The 14139-nt window shown below is 34.3% G+C and overlaps 1 long non-coding RNA gene across 2 annotated transcripts; it reads left to right on the top strand.

Annotated features, from left to right (window-relative positions):
- The first annotated feature begins 570 nt into the window (after positions 1 to 570).
- LOC131070393 (uncharacterized) lies at positions 571 to 3187 on the top strand. 2 transcript variants are annotated; one of them, XR_009112314.2, is made up of 3 exons: positions 571 to 927; positions 1851 to 2322; positions 2509 to 3187. It is a non-coding gene; the product is annotated as an uncharacterized LOC131070393 (long non-coding RNA). The 2 variants fall into 2 exon arrangements; XR_009371862.1 differs by having other exon boundaries at positions 1851 to 3187.
- The last annotated feature ends 10952 nt before the right edge of the window (positions 3188 to 14139 follow it).

Below are 14139 nucleotides of genomic sequence, written 5' to 3'. Positions count from 1 at the left end.
AAAATAGAATTAATTAAAATAAATTGCTTTATTTCAATTTGGTTGCAATTTGGGAAATTGAATCAATTAGATTTATTCAATTTGGGATAAACTATTAATTAAATGTAAATTTAATTAAAAGTAAGAAGAAAGGATTTAATTAAATAAAATGATGGAAAAGGCTTTAGTGAATTTAACTAAATAAATTGAATAATTTATTTAATTAAATAGAAGAATGTGGGCGATTTACTTAAATTAAATTTAACTAAATAGAGGAATGGGAATAAAATGAACATTAATTTTTCATTTAGGAATATGGTCATTTTTATACGTCTACAGTTCTAAACTTAATTTATGATCCATAAAAATTTATGAAAACTTCATACTTGATTGACCATCTTTATTTTATCCAATTATTTTATTTTATGAAAACTTCATACTCAATTGACTCATTTCTAAATAAATTATGTTATAAACCAAAACAATTTATTTAAGATTATTTTTTAATATTTTAATTTATTTTTTGTATTTGAATAGATGAGTTTGTAATTTGGAGATAAATTTTTGAAAGAATATATGTTACGGTGCTCATTTCTCCAGGTTTATCCAGGTTCAGGTTCAGTAGAGTAGAGTCTGGGCTCTCAAGGATTTCTTTATGACTGTTGCCTCTTACGGTTGGAGAAAACAGCATGGGTTATCGTTGAAAAAAAACATTGTTATTGTTAATGAATTGAAATGTTGGCAACGGTTGTGAGGGAATGTCATGAAAAAATTATTGTTACCATTGAAAAAAAACATTGTTATTGTTAATGAATTGAAATGTTGGTAATGAAAAAATCACTGTTATCGTTGATGTTTTCAATTTCACTTATATAAGAATAAACTGTTTAATTAATTTGTCTGTGGCTCTGTGTTTGCTGGAAGTCCCACGCCAACCAGGATGACCAGGTATGCTCTTGGGTTCATCCAGGGATTTGAGGAATTAATGATTTGATGTGCTCATTGTATAGTTTTCAAATGTATGTCAGGGATTGAGTAATTATACGGTTTTCAACTTGTGTTCATTTTCTGGGTTAACATATTCCGTAAGTTTTCTACTGAAAGTGCATTATGGGTATGTAGAGCTTGGAAAATTGTTTATGTCTGCAAGCGGACAAGGAAAATGCTGGTGCAATATTAGTAGGTGATACTGCTGTTAACTGAATATGAATGTGTGAGGTTTTAGTTGTTTTTTTTGGCCCTTTTGTTGTTCATCGTATGCCTGTGTGCCTGCAGCTGTTTAGAAAGTTTTTTTCATTTCGATTTGTGAATTCTCTTCCTTGGTTTTGACCACCCAGATGCCCTAACAACTATCCACCTATAATCAATCAACTCAATTTGTGGGAGTTTTCTGCAATTTCTGCATTACAATCTTGGATGTCATGCAAATGTCTGTCACTGTTGAAGTATCTTACATTTGTTCCATATTCTGGATCTATGGGTCTCTATCTCATGAATTTGTGTACCTAGAGTGGTTAAGGAATTATGCTTATATTGTTTCATGTCCATAGTTCAGTGTGTTGCTTTTATATTCTCAATTTGGCTTCTCAAGGAAACCTCTTCTAAATTTGATTTTGTTTAATTTTCTTGTGGTGTACTTTGAATTGTGATTTGAATTTTTTATGCTTGTATAAGTGTGCATCTTTTAGGGTTGAAGATTGTAGTATTGATTATGTCTCCATTTGTCAGTCAATATATATATTCATTTATATGCATATCTGGTTTTCTGTATCTATATGGGTTTGGGGTTTTTCTACATGTGCATGGTTTTTGGTTCTTTTGCTTGTGGTTTGCAAATTATGGCTCCTAACTTTCATCAGGGTGCATTGCAGGTATAGCTAGAGACCAACCGCTATACCTATCGCTGTGATTCTTGGAAATCTTTTTCTTCTTTCCAATGAAATTTATTTCCATCTTGTGCATTGCTTGTCATGCACTACTTAGATTTACGGCCAATGGATTGAATGTTACATCGGATCTGGTTTTCATCTACTCAAGAAAGCAGTCATTTTTGCTGAAATTCAGAGGACAAGAAATACTTCTAGACCTAATGGCTGTATTATTTCTCAGAATTCCATTTCACTTGCACATGTTGAATGTGGCAGTCACACAGTGGGTGTCTCAAAGAACTTTGCTCTTTCTATCATAGGGAACAATCTGCCCTCTCATTCCAAATCCTTTGTACTTTTGCTTAAGGGATTCAACAGTTTGTTTCACAACATTAATCTTTATCGCATTCAGGAGGACAATACAAATCATCTTCTGCTTGGCCTTCGACTTACCATTGACTCATGGGATGACCAGGTATGCATGCCCTCATCAGATGGCACTGTCTTATCATTTATATCTCTTTATTTGACTATATCTAAGATTTATATTGAATTTGCTAGAGCTTATTTCTTAAAGTAAATACACTGCATTTTACCCAAGTATCTAATATCAATCAAGATAGATTTGAAAATCATTTTTACTTGTTTCTCTCCCGAATAGCTCAAGTAAGCTCACGAACAGCCAGCACGATGAGAGCACAGTGCATTGTGATTAGATGAGACATTCTGGATATAACTGTATATTACTCATATCCAGAAGCTCTCAACTCACTACTCTCGTTACTAATACTCATCAACGGTTGTGTGGAATTGGTTGTTATGTTTCTTGTCCCCTGCTATGCCTGCTATATCACATAAAGTGTCAGCGATAATATTAATTAAGAAAGATGTGAAATTGATTGTTATGTTCCTCCCTCCCTGCAATGCATGCCTAGCTCAAGCTGCCTCATCTAAACAGCCGACCATCATACTGGCTCATTTCAACTGCTAGTGATTTTATTTCCAGTGAATTGAAATTAGAACTTAACGACTGTATAAGTTCTTCCAGCTTAAGCTGGACTCTCTACTTAATGTTTTAAGATTGGCTGGAGAGATTCTGTTGATGCACTCTCTACTTAATGTGTTAACATTGGTTGGAGAGATTCTGTTTGTAAATATACAGCTGCTCCTGCAGTAGAGAGTTTGGGTTGGGGTGTTTGTGATTATCCAGGGATTATAATTTCCTTGTTAATTGACAGTTATTGGTTTTCAGGGCAGGCCAATCTCTGTTTCTGATATTGACTGCCTACAATCTACCCATGTAATAAAAGGTTATGAGCTTCTAGGAAGCTCTATAAGCTTTTCGGCTCTTAATTTTCTTTACTTTATTTTTACCAGTAAAAAATTTCGAAGGCTTAAATTAAAATCATGATATTCAAAAGTTATCTGGAAAACTGTTGCCTTAGATAATTAAAGATCACTAGAATATTCCCTTTAAGTGATTGTTAGTTGTAATCCTGCATTAGGCCTATCAAAGTGCGAAAATTCATATGAGATAACTGATTAGGAAATAGGTTATAGGTAATATAAAACAATTCCTGACAAGAAAAACCATAGCTACTGAAATTTTGAGAGTACAACATATGTACATTTGATTATGCAAAAATCAAGAGTTTCGTTTCAACTAGTTCAGAAAATGGCATTTCATACTTTACTATCTGTATTTGCTAGTTTATTCTTTTACACTAGATAAATATTTTTTTTCTCCATCATTTTTGTAATTTCTAGTAATTTGGGGAGATCTGAAAAACATATTTTGTCTTTCTGCATTTGTGTGTATTCAAGTTATATTCTCTTCAGTCTTGAAGAGGAATCGTGTGTTTTGTAAATAGTGCACTACCATTAATTATTATCATTAGTTATACAACTCAATGGCCTTATCGAATCACACTATAATGGCTTCAAAATCCTTAAGAATCTGCCAAGGATAATGAACATTAATTTTTATAATTAGTTATTTGTTATAGGTAATTGTAATTTCAGATATATTCTTAATTGTATATGTAGTAATGTATTCTCAGAATGTTAAAAAAGTTACTGTAATGAAAATTATTGAATCATCATTCATTACTATATTCCTTCAGAGAAAATTATTGAATCATCGTTCATTACTATATTCATTACTGGATTGACATTGAAAGTTCTTAGCATCTCTTGAAAATATTTTGTTGTCGAAGTGGCAGTAATCTAGTCTACAATTCCTCATGATTTCCAGTTACTCTAAATTGTCGAGGTAGACTTTCAAAATCCTATAGAAGAGCTTAGAGCTTAGAGTTTTGGCATTTTATTTGTTTGTGTGGATGTGCATGTTTGAAAGTTAATTTTGGTATTTACTTTGTGTTGTGTCTGTTTGAACTAAAAGTGGCATTCATTCTATGTGTGCATGTTGGAATTAGCTTTGACATTCATTTTTTCTACTTTCTTGTGTGGAGTGTATGAAAGAACTTTGATTTTCAATAATGTTCTTTGTGTGTATGAATGCATGTGTGCATGTGTACATTTCAAAGTTGACTTCATGTTCTGCTTGTTTGAACTAAATTTGGCTTTCACTTTGTGTTGTATGTGTTCAAAATAAATTTGGCATTTACTTTGGGTTGCATGTGTGCTTTAAATTTGTCAAGTTTGAATGGAATCCATGTGATATGTTTGTACTTTACCATGTTTTAACACTCTTGTGTGTGTATTTGCATTTTGAGATGTTTAAATCAGTATGAAGTATGTTTGGAATGATGTATGTTTCTATGTGTGAACTTTCTTTGACATTTAATTTACGCATTTGTGTGTTTTTGAATAAATATTGACATTTATGTGTGCACAAAGAACTTTAATAATGTTCTTTGTGTTGATGAATGCATGTGTGCATGTATAATTGCATTCGTTGTATGTTAACATTGGCTGGAGAGCTTCTGTTTTTAAATGTACAATTGCTCCTCCAGCATTGTTCATATACTAATGGACATTCATTTGTTTTCAGGGCAGTCAGTCTTTGTTTCTGATATAGATTGGCTAGAATCTACACATGTCATAAAAGGTTATGAGCTTTCAGGAAGCCCTAATGTTCTTTGCTTTATTTTTAAGCATAAATTTTTTTCAAGGATTAAATTAAAATCATGATATACGAAGATCCAAAAATTATCTAAAAATTATCTGAAAACTTTTGGTCAAAGTTAACTGTTGTCTTAGATAATTAAAGATCACTTACAATATTCCCTTTAAGTGGATTACATTAGGCATATCAAAGTGCAAAAATCCGTATGATATTAGGGAATAGGTTATAGGAACTAACAAGAAAAAACACAGCTACTCAGATTTTGGGAGTACAACATATGTACATTTGAATTGCAAAAGTCAAGAATTTTGTTGTGTTCACCATTGCTAGTTTATCCTTCTTCATAGTTAAATATTTTTTTCTCCTTCAACTTTTTTGCAATTTCTAGTAATTTGGGAAGATCTGAAAAATGTATTTTGTCTTTCAGCATTTGTGGTATTCGTTCCATTCTTTATAAAGTTATATTCTCGTCAATCTTAAAGTGTTTTGTAATTTCTACAAGTTGTTGTCTTAAAATCTGATTTTCTAAGGTTTTTGGTGGAAAACCATCATACTTACTAAAACAATCCACATCGGATGGAAATATTGATGAAAAATCCTTGAAACACAGTTGCCTTTGATGACAAATACTACTGTGTCTGAAAAGGACAAAGACTGCTGATTTATGATATTAAATTTTTCTTCAATTATGAAAGCTGCAGCTGGAATAATGCTGCTCATTTACTGCCCCGTATTATTTTCTGCTCTTTAGAGTCTGATTGCCTGCTGCTGGGAAGGTCTGCTATGATAACTTTTATGGTAGCTAAATGTTGCTATATAATGAAATTGCCATGCTGCCGAAGACTGTCGTTGACGTTCTGCTACTTAAGATGCTTCCTTTGCCTTTCACAAGCATAGTTTAGCCCTGTAAGTGTCACAACCAGTTATGCGCCTACAGATGGTATTTTTAACCTTTGCAATTTGAGTAAATGCCTTTGTATCAGCGTGCACCTCATAACAGGATTTCATGTAGATTTGAAATACAATTCCTCCTTGCTTAGGCACACAGTTGCGTATGCATTTCGAATCTTTGATTTTAACTTTGGTTTCTTTACCCAAACACTTTGTGTATACGAAAAGTAAAACCATTTCAGTGGAACATAGAAAAAGGTACTAGGTGTTGTTGCCTGTGCACGTATTGAAACTAGATGCAAACCAAAGTTATGCAAGGTCACAAAAGAGCAATGTAAATTAAAGCCGTCTCAAACCAATCAAACTCTGATTAACAACCACCAAATGAGCTAGGATATGTAATGCAATCAAATGCTGATTGAAACTAAGCTAACCAGGGCAATGACGACTTGAAAACTGTTTAAATGTTGTGCTATTTTGTGGAAAAGTAGGATAGAGAGGGTCAAGATGCATCTAGATTGAGAATGTTCAGTTATGAAAAGTGTTGAAAAATCTACAAAAGTGGATGGCCTATAGGAAGGCCAAGTCCATTTTTGAATGGCTCTTCTCTAAATGGCTAGTGATTGTTGGAGGTTAGAAACTAGTGGCTTTTTGGGTTTGTTAGGGTTTGTTTGATGTACCCTCTTATTGGCATAAACCTATAAATTATGGGTGTATTATGATGTATTATGATGTGAGGCCTTTGAATTGCAGCTCAATCAATGGCTTTGGATAGCATCTCTTTGAATGGCTACTACTATCCCAAAAAAAACATTGGAATTTAAAACCTTTGTAGAATCCTTTTATAGTATATGGTCTGTCATGAACATTAAACCTTTCAAGAATTGTTTGTGTTGTTTTTGTTAAGTATATTCAATGAACTAGGAGCTATGTAATAACAACCACTGTCTTTAAAATCACTCTCATTATTACTAAAACAAAATTGCAAAGATAATTATTTATAGTATAATAGGATAGTATCAAGGTTTCAAACTATTTAGGTAACTTCATAAATGTAAACTCATTTTTCTTATTTATAAATGAATATATTCTTGTTTTTCTTACTAATAAAATAAGGAGTAAATAATATGATTAACTACACATTGTATGGTTGTTTTCAATTTGTGGAGCTTGGCCTTGAGGCTATAAAGAATTGATCATCATTGGTTACAGTCTATGCAAGTTATTTTTATTTATGATTATAGGAAACAATTATTTTGCATGCTAGGAACTGGAAAATAAACAAGTATCATATATAATAAATTTGTATCAAATTTATGCTAAGGCTTAGATACCAATTTTTAAGTCCACTATAGACTATAGAAATTGTATAATTAAAATTCAAGCCCAAAATAAAATATTGCATATTTAGTGTTATGAAACAAGAAATAATTTAAATGGATAACTTTGTGTTAATTATTGATAAATATAAGGGACTTGGATGAGACTATAGTTAACATATAAGTGGGTTCTATAGCAATCACACATTGTTGGCTTGTATGATCCTTGTCACATATGTATTAAGTCTATACTATAGAAGCCTTGCTAAATGACTGCAAAAATAAATTACTTTTAAAACCATTATAAAGCACAAGCTAAAATGTTAAGTGTGTAATTTTGTTAATAAATAAACAACTATATATAGTATAACTAAAAGAAAATATGTAAAACTATGCATTTGAAATTACCTCCCACCGTTGTCTCGCCTGTTGATCCCACCCGATCCCTTGCTACCGTTCTCCTTGTCGGATCCGTGACCTAGTCTATTGCAGTGGTTGTTGGTCCCTCCTAGGGGACGATGGTAGCAGATATCCCCCGCACCGGCATTGCTCGGGAGCTGTCAACAAATTTTCGCAGAGGGGGAGGGGGGGGGGGGAAGGGGGTTTATCTCCGTCTCCTGTGCGGCCTTTGTTAATGTGAACAAGGATTCAGATAGGGAAATAGAGAATAATGTGAAGGTTTTTACGGAGCATGGTGTTATCTGCAGATTCAAGGGTTTTTGGCCCAGCCTCCCGGAGCTGCATAAATGGATCTCTCTTCACTGGGAACCACTCATTTATGGTACTATTCATATATACCCTATGGATAAAGGTTTCTTTGTAGCTAAATTTGAGAATGCTAATGATAGAAGAAAAATTATGTGTGAAAGTTTTTTCTATGAGAAAGATAAAATGTCGCTTTTGCCCAAACCTTAGCACTCCAATTTTAACCCCCTTATTGAGAACTTCAACAAAATCCCAGTTTGGGTTCGACTTCCTTATCTTCCTATCCATTTGTGGGTTGATTCTCTCTTTGAGGAAATTGGTGATGCTATTGGGAGTTTCATCATGGTGGATGATGAATCCTTTGAGCTTTACCACACTACTTTCGCTCGCATTTTGGTGGAGCTAGATGTGTCTAAGGGACTTCCAACTAAGATTGTCACCAACTCCTCTTTTGGTAGCTAGGTCCAAACTTTGGATTACGAATGTATTTCGTTTAGGTGTCGTAAATGCTTCAAAACTGGCCATGCGGCTAGGAATTGTGTGCTCGAGAAGAAAAATCTTGTGGCTTCATGGTGGCCGGGGGCCTCTTACTTGCATTATTCTATTAAGAAATCTTTGGACTCTTCCAATGAATCGTTGGATGTTGGGATTTCGAAGGCTAGTTCAAATTATTTAATGGAGAAGAATGTTTCTTTGGAAGCCACTAAGGATGGCTCGGTCATTAAAATTGTTGGAATTCAAGATGCTACTGTCTCTTCTGCTGAAAAATGGTTTGTTGTCTCTTACCCCACCGATTGCTTCACCGTGTGTTGTTACCTCTTTTGCCCTTTCTGTTGAAGGTGGTTTTGTACCTGCGATGGTCGTAGCTCTCTCTATTGTTGCTCCTTCTCCCAATCCGGATAGATTGAGGTTGGGCTCTTTGGATTAGTTTGTTGCGGCAGGCTAAAGTTGAAGAGGGTTGGATTACTGTTAAAGGGAAGCATTCAAAGACGTCCAAGCCTTTTTTTGATATGACTCTTCGTTCCCACAAGGCCAGTTGTAAATCTTGAGGGCCCTCGTTGTGGGCTGCTTTGCCTTTTGGTTGTGACTCTCTTCTCTTTGTTGAGTAGTCAAGTTATTTCCCTAGTTTGATTTGTAAAGGGTTTCAGGTCCCTTCAAAACCCGTTTTCCCTTAATCAAAAACTAAAAGAAAATATGTGACTCACGTGAATCCCTAAGCTAATGATTACATAGCCTTCTCGCGTTTTATTTGTTCTTGTAGTTATTCCTATCACAATATTAAATAATGTAATCTAAAAAACTTGAAGATGTAAGTTCCACATATTTTAGTAGGATACAAACAATTATAATAGATTATAACTTAAGGTGAAATCCTAAAATATGAATTTCTTTTAACTTAAGCCATATTGAGCATAAATATATGCCTAGAATGTGAATTTCTTTTAATTATTGATTTATTTAAGTGAATAGTTTGTAACCGTCTTCTTAACATCATTTCTTAATTTAGTGGGTAGTAGTTGATTAGAAAATTGTTCAAGGAAGAACCACCCAACGAAGGGTTACATACCCACTTCTATAGATCACATAAAAATAGAAATCAAAACTAGAAATACATACTTATATACCTTGATTTTATCAAATACAAATTTGTAGGCGGTTTGGGTAAATGGAGGTTCTCAAACTTAGATTTTCATGTGAGGTTGGTTATTTATCCAAAAAAGGAAAGTCAACTTTAATAATTTGTCAATATCTTCATCTTCCAACTAAAAACTAAAGATTGGAACAAAATAAAAATGGTACTCAAAAGAATCTTGGTTGGATTGTTTAATAAGGCTTATACTGAATTATGAGGTAGGACAAAAACATTGTTAGTGATTTTTCTATTAGACAAAGGTCTCCATGCAATTCTACTGAGGAATTATCATCTTCTATTGCATGACTCATTACCCAATATATTTTGATGGGTAAAGTCTCTAGCCAAAGCACTAATACTTATCTCATATAGATAGAAGATCCTACTCAGTTATTATTTTTCCTATGTAACTAGTAAATATGATCAAATATGAGCGTGACCAAGATAAACAAGAACCTTTGGTAATCGATGTCACTGCTAAACTTTTTACCATTGAAGATATCAAACAAGGCATAAAGAGGTTGGCAAGAGGAAAGACACAATATATAGATGGACTTTGGGCAGAATATCTAAAGTGGGGTATTGAGGTCCTTAAACCTCATAATCAACCGTATCTTCAACAATGTCACTCAAGAGGGTTTCCCAGAAAATTGGACAACTAGTGTTGTGGTCCCCCTTCACAAAAGTGGTGATATTAACAATCCATCAAATTACCACACTATTATGATCAACCCCCTTCTTGGGAAGTTGTTTGGAAGCATGATTGAATGAAGGATTAGTAGTTGGGCAAAAAGGGAAGGAAAAAGAGCCAAAGGACAAGTTGGTTTTAGGCCAAAATATTCTACCATAGACCATGGTGTTACACTTAGGTTCTTGGTTGAAAAATTATGGAACACCCAAGGGGGTGAGGCATTTTGTTGCTTTGTAGATTTTAGAAAAGCCTTTGATATTGTTCCTTGGGACAAACTATGGAAGAGGATGGAAGAAAATGGAAGAAGTGGGTGTTCCAAACGAGCTTAGGGCCGCAATTCATAAGCTATATGAGTAGGTCAAGGCTAAAATCAGAACCTTAGAGGGAATGTCAAAATGTTTTGATAGTGATATTGAGGTCAAACAGGGATGCCCACTTTCCCCAACGTTGTTTGGGCTCTATATTGACAAGTTAGAAGAATGGCTAAAGTTACTTTTATATGCAGATGATCTCATATTAATTACTAAAACTGTGAAAGGGTTGAGAGAACACTCTAAAACAATTGAAGCATTTTGCCAAGAAATTGGAATGCAAATGAATATTAGCAAGAGCAAAGTGATGATGTTTTCTCTGAAAAGAAATTAAAAGGCACAAAATGACTCTCTCTGAAGGCAGTTTGTTGGAAATTGTGAATGAATACAATATATGCGGCTTGATTTTCAAAACAAGCTTAACTGGGAAATGTGTATAGCAAAAAGAATTCAAGGAGGTTGGAAAGCACTGTACTCACTAGAAAACAGGTGTAGAAATGTTGATCTATGGGATTGGAAAACCAAGAGAATGCTTTTTGGTTTGCTTGTCACTCTAGTGATTTTTTAGGGGTGTGAAATTTGGGGCAGTAGTATGTCAGATAAAAAATGGAGACAACTGGAAAGAATTTGAACACATCCAATCTTAAGCAATTTCAAAATTAAAATTGTTATCCCATATGAGATTCTTTTGGTAGAAACCGACACTTATCTAAAGAAGATCCAAAATATGGAAGAACATCACTGGCCTAAATTGATTATGGAGGAAAGACTAGAGAGAAGGAAGAACATGTATGGATGAAACAAAATGACAAATGGATGAAAAAATGGGACACGAGAATTCAAAAATGCCCAGACATCAATGCAAAAATAAAAAAATTTGTGAAGGAAAAATTCAGAAGTAGGTTATGGACAAAACAAGATGGACGTAAAAAGGTTTATTATATAATAAAATTCAACCCCACAAGAGACCATGAAGAAAAAGCTTATATAGGAGCGAATATTAAATGGAAAGCAAAAATGCTAATGGCTCAGCTTCGAACCAACTCTTATCACTTGAGATGTGAAATAAGTAGGTGGAAGGTGCCTAAAGAAGAATGAGAAAAAAGAATATGCATATTTTGTAACACTGGAGCAGTAGAGACAAAGCGGTATTTTGTCATGGAATGTCTAGCATACAATGACATTCATGCCATTTATGAAGACATTTTGAAAATGGACAATTTAAGTACACTTGATTTTTTGGGGTGTGTGTTGTTTGTGGGTTCCATAGGCTGCTTTGGCCTCATGGACGTTATTAAAATCCATCATTCATTCAAAATCAATGAAGAGAATCATGCCACTATTGCCAAAGAAAGTGGTTGTTGCTAGGACATTTGCATAGGTGCGGAGATGTTTTCCAGCAGCGAACCAAACGAATGGGTTGAGATCATACACGACATGTTTTCAAAATGCTCCACCAGGGATGGAGATCTCTGTTGGAGGATACAAAAAGGTGGGGTATGGAAGGGCGAAGGGGGGGAGGTCCCTCCAATGGTTTCTATGGAGGACAACAACACCCTAGCAATTAGGTGTTGTCAAAATGCAAAAACAAGTCTTTTTTTGGGAGAAGGTGAATGTTCAAAGTGGGCGGAGTGGGCAAACCCTGAGTGGCGCTTGTTGAGTTTGTCAGTTGGGTAGGAGGTGAAAATGGTGAGGCAAGTGTTTTATGGAGACAAAGAGCGTCATTTTAGTGGTGTAGTGGATGTTGATGTGAGTTTTGGACAACACATGGCTAGTCTTGTAACAATTTTTTTAGACAGAGAGATGGAAAATGAAGTGGTTGAAAATTTGAGTTTTTCCAAAATGAGGCTTGATTGGGAGATTTAAAGGGTTTTGGCGAGTCTTAATGAAATCAGGGTTCCCAATTTGCAGGAGATGTTCAAATTTATCCACGTGCTCAAGGGTTTTTCATGGTTGTCTTCGATGATTCGCAGGATAGGAACACAAATTTGTGTGACTACTACTGGAGTTGGAAGGATATGTACCTGCTTATGTTAAAACCTTGGTACCCAACATTTAATCCTACAACTTTTCAAAAGGTACCAATTTGGGTAAGGCTGTCGAACTTGCCATTTTAATATTGGTTTTATCTTTCTTTGAGGATATTGGGAACACTTTGGGTAGGTTTCTAGTGGTGCATGAAAGTTTTTTGAATTTTTTGCATACTACCTATACTCGTGTATTGGTGGAAATGGATATGACAAGAGACTTCCCTAAGGAGGTCTTGCTGAAATCTACTAAAGGTTGTTGGTGACAACCTATTGATTATGAAGGGATTCCCTTTAGATGTCGTAGATACTTCCAAATGGGGCATATAACAACCCAATGTGTCAAGCATAAATAAGATAAGCTTGCATCTTGGCAAAAAGAAATTTCTTCCCAACATTATTTGGTGGAGAAAGTAGATGAGGATCTAGGTGGAACTCCAAAGACAACAACAAAAAAGGAAGAGTGTACGGAGACCACCTCACAAACTCCAAAGGCCTCGAAAAGTGAGATACGAGACAATGTTAATGCTGGTGGAGGCACGGTGTTGAAGAAAGTTTGTGAGTTAGAGTCCTTAGATAGGCTAGATATGGAGGAAACACTTCTTTCCCAAGAAAGCTTTGAAGAGATTCAAAAAATAGAGGCTTTGGAGGAAGGATGGAAGATTGTGACATGGAAGAGGGGTGAGAAAGCAATGAAGGAGGGAACTTTTAATATGCACCTATGCTCTCATTCCAAAAGTATTGCAGATATGTAGCTTTGAGTTTTTGAAACCTATTAATGGGTTTCTTCTCAATGACTTCTTGTTTCTCTAGGAAGGGGCTCCCTTGTTGTAGTTCCACCTGGTTCGGGCTAGGCCAAAAACCTAGTTATAATAATTTTAACTCACTATTACCGAACAAAAAAAAATGATCAAATGAAGTCTTTTTTTAATTATGTATTATAGTTGTTAAAATGCTAAATTCTTGCTTAAAATTTATTATATTGACCATTCAGGTCATTATATATTACATCAAAACACATTTATCAAGTATCATATGATTAAATAAAACTCACATAGGTAATAAGTGTTACAAACTTCAACATTTTTTAATACATAACCAATTGTCGCTTAGCCAAATAAAATACCTTACACTATGTTAAGTGTCACTTGATTGGGTACTTCAAACATGCATGAAACCCAAGTAGCAATAATACATATTATGGCTTATTAATAGTCACATGTTCCTTTTACTACATTGACGTGCCATGACTTCATATGAATTTTTATTTCTTTTCCATGTATTATGTATTACTTAAACACAATAAACCCTCATTTGATCACATGTATAGCTTACTAAATCATCCATCTCTATTCTTAATTTAAGGCTATGTATTTTGTCTCCTAACAAGATGAAAATACTTTCCACTTTACTATTTCATCAAATTCATCTCTAATGGGCTCTATCTTTAATGGTATTTAGAGATACACACAAGCATCTAATAAAATTGCTAAATATTAATGCTTCACTAAAAGTGGAATCTTATCTATGAATCTATTAGAACCAAACTTGACATTTGAATCTCAACATCTTGTTGAGTTTATATATTTAGTTAACTAACACATGGTCTCTAGAATCCAACATTTAT

Source organism: Cryptomeria japonica, chromosome 3 (genome assembly GCF_030272615.1).
Source record: "Cryptomeria japonica chromosome 3, Sugi_1.0, whole genome shotgun sequence".
NCBI classification, from domain to species: domain Eukaryota; kingdom Viridiplantae; phylum Streptophyta; class Pinopsida; order Cupressales; family Cupressaceae; genus Cryptomeria; species Cryptomeria japonica.
This window is presented reverse-complemented; position numbering and strand designations above follow the sequence as displayed.